Below are 5,441 nucleotides of genomic sequence, written 5' to 3'. Positions count from 1 at the left end.
AATTTGAGCTCCCTATTGCTCAATTCTACTTGACCACTAGACCGAGGATGATAAGGAGATGCAATCCTATGATTAACGTCATATTTAGCAAGCATCTTACAGAAAGCACCATGAATAAAGTGTGAACCACCATCAGTCATTAAGTATCTAGGGACTCCAAACCTCGGAAAAATAACTTCCTTAAGCATTTTAATAGAAGTGTTGTGATCAGCACTACTAGTTGGAATAGCTTCTACCCACTAAGTAACGTAATCAATAACAACTAGGATATGAGTGTAACCATTAGAGGCAGGAAAAGGTCCCATATAATCAAAGCCCCAAACATCAAATGGCTCAATAACAAGTGAATAATTCATAGGCATTTCTTGACGTCTACTAATATTACCAATTCTTTGACATTCATCGCAAGACAAAACAAACTTATGGGCATCCTTGAAGAGAGTAGGCCAATAAAAACTGGATTGCAATACCTTATGTGCAGTTCTATCTCCAGCGTGATGTCCTCCATAAGCTTCGGAGTGACACTTGCATAGGATATGTTCCTGTTCATGCTTAGGTACACAACGTCTAATGACACCATCTACTCCTTCTTTATAAAGATGTGTATCATCCCAAAAGTAATGTCGCAAGTCATAGAAAAACTTTTTCTTTTGCTGGTATGTGAAGCTAGGTGGTATAAATTTAGCAACAATATAATTAGCATAATCAGCATACCAAGGAGTGCTATGAGAAGTACTTATGACATTTAATTGCTCATCAAGAAAGCTATCATTAATAGGTAGTGGGTCATCAAGAACATTCTCTAACCTAGACAAGTTGTCTGCAACACGGTTCTCAGCTCCCTTTCTATCAACAATATGCAAATCAAATTCTTGAAGCAGGAGAACCCATCTAATAAGTCTAGGTTTTGCATCCTTCTTTTCCATAAGATACTTAATAGCAGCATAATAAGTGTGAATAGTAACTTTGAAATCAACAATATAAGGTCTAAACTTATCACAAGCAAACACCAGTGCTAAAAATTCCTTTTCGGTAGTAGCATAATTTCTTTGAGCACTATCTAGAGTCTTACTAGCATAGTGGATAACATTTAATTTCTTATCAACTCTCTGCCCTAGAACAACACCTACAACATAATCACTAGCATCACACATAATTTCAAAGGGTAAATTCCAATCAGGTGGCTGAACAACAGGTGCAGAGACTAGTGCTTTCTTAAGTATTTCAAATGCTTCTACACAATCATCATCAAAGACAAACGATACATCTTTTTGTAATAAATTAGTCAGAGGCCGAGAGATTTTTGATAAGTCCTTAATGAACCTCCTATAAAATCCGGCGTGACCAAGGAAACTTCTTATACCTTTGATGTCCTTTGGACATGGCATCTTTTCAATAGCATCAACCTTGGCTTTATCAACTTCAATACCTCTTTCGAAAACTTTGTGCCCCAAGACAATACCTTCATTAACCATAAAGTGGCACTTTTCCCAATTCAAGACAAGATTAGTTTCTTCACATCTCTGCAAAACTCGATCAAGATTGCTTAAGCAATCATCAAAAGAGGAACCATAGACGGAAAAGTCGTCATGAAAACCTCACAAATCTTTTCGCAAAAGTTAGAGAATATAGCCACCATGCATCTTTGAAAGGTAGCAGGTGCATTACATAAACCAATAGCATACATCTATAAGCAAAAGTACCAAAAGGGCATGTAAAAGTAGTCTTTGATTGATCTTTAGCTGACACAGGTATTTAAGAGAAACCAGAGTAACCATCTAGAAAGCAATAATGTGTATGTTTGCATAGTCTTTCTAGCATTTGATCAATAAAAGGTAAGGGGTAATGATCTTTCTTAGTAGCCTTATTTAATTTACGGAAATCAATTACCATCCTATAACCTGTGATAATTCTTTGAGGGATCAATTCATCTTTATCATTAGGGACAATAGTAATACCTCCCTTCTTAGGGACACAATGGACAGGACTTACCCACTGACTATCAGCAACGGGATAAATTATACCTGCCTCCAGAAGCTTGAGTATTTCTTTTCTTACCACTTCTTTCATTTTAGGATTCAAACGTCGTTGAGGATCACAAACTGGTTTGGCATCAGTTTCCAAATTTATTTTATGTTGACATAGAGTGGGACTAATGCCCTTAAGATCATCCAGAGTATATCCAATAGCAGCACGGTGCTTCTTCAGAGTTTTCAATAATCTTTCCTCTACATGCTCTGAAAGGTTAGCGCTAATAATGACAGGATATATTTTCTTTTCATCAAGATAAGCATATTTAAGATTATCCGGCAACGGTTTAAGCTCAAACACGGGATCACCCTTGGGTGGAGGAGGATCCCCTAGGATTTCAACGGCGAATTGTGTTGCAGAATAGGTTCCTGTTTAAAGAATACTTCATCTATTTCCCTCCTTTCATTCATAAACATATCATTTTCGTGATCTAGCAAATACTGTTCTAAAGGATCACTAGGAGGTACATCAATAGAGGCAAGACCAATAATTTCATCCTTACTAGGCAATTCTTCCTCACGATGTTGTTTACTAAATTTAGAGAAATTAAACTCATGAACCATATTATCCAAGCCAATAGTAACAACATTCTTTTCGCAATCTATCTTAGCATTAATAGTACTCAAGAAGGGTCTACCAAATATAATGGGACAAAAGCTATCTTGCGGGGAACTGATAACAAGAAAATCAGCAGGATATTTAGTTTTCCCACACAAGACTTCAACATCTCTAACAATTCCCACTGGTGAAATAGTATCTCTATTGGCGAGTTTAATAGTGACATCAATTTCTTCTAACTCAGCAGGTGCAATTTCATGCTTAATTTCTTTATATAATTCATAAGGTATAACACTAGCACTAGCACCCATATCACATAAGCCATGATAACAATGATTTCCTATTTTAACAGAAATAACTGGCACTCCTACCACAGGTCTATGTTTATCTCTATTACAGGGTTTAGCAATTCTAGCAGTTTCACCAGTGAATTGAATAACATGCCCATCAATATTATCCGACAGGAGATCTTTAACAATAGCAATATTGGGTTCTACTTTGACTTGCTCAGGGGGTGTATAAGTCCTAGTGTTTCTTTTACGAACAACAGTTGAAGCTTTAGCATGATCCTTCATTCTAACAGGGAAAGGAGGATTCTCAACATAAGAAGTAGGAACAATAGGATCATTATAAGTGACAATCTTGTCTTCAACTTTAATAGGTGCAACTACTTTTACTTCTATGGAAGGATGATATTTAAACCACTTCTCCTTGGGGAGATCAACATAAGTAGCAAAAGATTCACAGAAAGAAGCTGCTATCTCAGAGTCAAGTCCATATTTAGTGCTAAACTTACGGAAAACATTGGTATCCATAAAAGATTTAACACAATCAAACTTGGGTGTCATACCTGACTCCTTACCTTCGTCGAGGTCCCAATCTTTAGAGTTGCGTTTAATTCTATCCAATAGATTCCATCCAAATTCAATAGGCTTCATCATAAAAGAGCCAGCACAAGAAGTATCGAGCATGGAGCGATTGTTATCAGAAAGCCGAGCATAAAAACTTTGCATAATTACTTCTCTTGCGAGCTCATGATTGGGGCATGAATATAACATTGATTTAAGCCTCCCCCAAGCTTGAGCGATGCTTTCTCCTTCGCGAGGCCAAAAATTATATATATATATAATTGCGATCACGATGAACAAGATGCATAGGGTAATACTTTTGATGAAATTCCAATTTCACTCTTTTATAGTTCCATGATCTCGTATCATCACATAGCCTATACCATGTCAATGCGTCTCCCTCCAAAGATAAAGGGAAAGCCTTCTTCTTAACAACATCATCGGGTATACCTGCAAGCTTAAATAGTCCACAAACATCATCCACAAAGCGTAGATGTTCGTCAGGATGCTTTGTTCCATCTCCTGCGAAAGTGTTAGCTAGCAATTTTTCCATCATACCCGAAGGAATTCCAAAAGGAGTTTCATTTTCAATAGATTCAGTAGGTTCAGTGGGTTGAGGAGCAACTCTTGGCTCAAATGGACGGAGTGAAGATACCCTGAACAAGCCCCTCAAACAATTACTTTCCATAGTAACAAGTGACAGAAAATTTCAGCACACTAAATACATTTTTCCTTACCAAATTCCACCTACCAAAGGCGCTTCACTCCCCGGCAACGGCGCCAGAAAAGAGTCTTGATGACCCACAAGTATAGGGGATCTATCTAGTCCTTTCAATAAGTAAGAGTGTCGAACCCAACGAGGAGCAGAAGGAAATGATAAGCAGTTTTCAGCAAGGTATTCTCTGCAAGTACTGAAATAAGTGGTAACAGATAGTTTTGTGATAAGATAAATTGTAACGAGCAACAAGTAACAAAAGTAAATAAAGTGCAGCAAGGTGGCCCAATACTTTTTGTAGCAAAGGACAAGCCTGGACAAACTCTTATAATAGGAAAAGCGCTCCCGAAGACACATGGGAATATCGTCAAGCTAGTTTTCATCACGCTCATATGATTCGCGTTCGGTACTTTGATAATTTGATATGTGGGTGGACCGGTGCTTGGGTACTGCCCTTACTTGGACAAGCATCCCACTTATGATTAACCTCTATTGCAAGCATCCGCAACTACAACAAAAGTATTAAGGTAAACCTAACCATAGCATGAAACATGTGGATCCAAATCAGCCCCTTATGAAGCAACACATAAACTAGGGTTTAAGCTTCTGTCACTCTAGCAACCCATCATCTACTTATTACTTCTCAATGCCTTCCTCTAGGCCCAATAATGGTGAAGTGTTATGTAGCCGACGTTCACATAACACCACTAGAGGCTAGACAACATACATCTCATCAAAATATCGAACGAATACCAAATTCACATGACTACTAATAGCAAGACTTCTCCCTTGTCCTCAGGAACAAACGTAACTACTCACAAAGCATATTCATGTTCATAATCAGAGGGGTAATAATGTGCATATAGGATCTGAACATATGATCTTCCACCAAATTAACCAACTAGCATCAACTACAAAGAGTAATCAACACTACTAGCAAACTACTAGCACCAATCCCGGACTTGGAGACAAGAATTGGATACAAGAGATGAACTAGGGTTTGGAGATGAGATGGTGCTGGTGAAGATGTTGATGGAGATTTCCCTCCCCAGATGAGAGGAGCGATGGTGATGACGATGGTGATGATTTCCCCCTCCCGGAGGGAAGTGTCCCCGGCAGAAAAGCTCTGCCAGAGCCCTAGATTGGTTCCGCCAAGGTTCCGCCTCGTGGCGGCGGAGTCTTGTCCCGAAAGGTTCTCTCTGGTTTTTTTTCTCATCGAAAGACTTCATATAGGAGAAGATGGGCGTCGGAGAGCCACCAGGGGGCCCACGAGGTAGGGGGCGCGCCCC

The sequence above is a fragment of the Triticum dicoccoides genome, chromosome 5B (assembly GCF_002162155.2).
Source record: "Triticum dicoccoides isolate Atlit2015 ecotype Zavitan chromosome 5B, WEW_v2.0, whole genome shotgun sequence".
Classification (NCBI taxonomy): Eukaryota; Viridiplantae; Streptophyta; class Magnoliopsida; order Poales; family Poaceae; genus Triticum; species Triticum dicoccoides.
Note: the sequence above shows the minus strand (reverse complement) of the source record.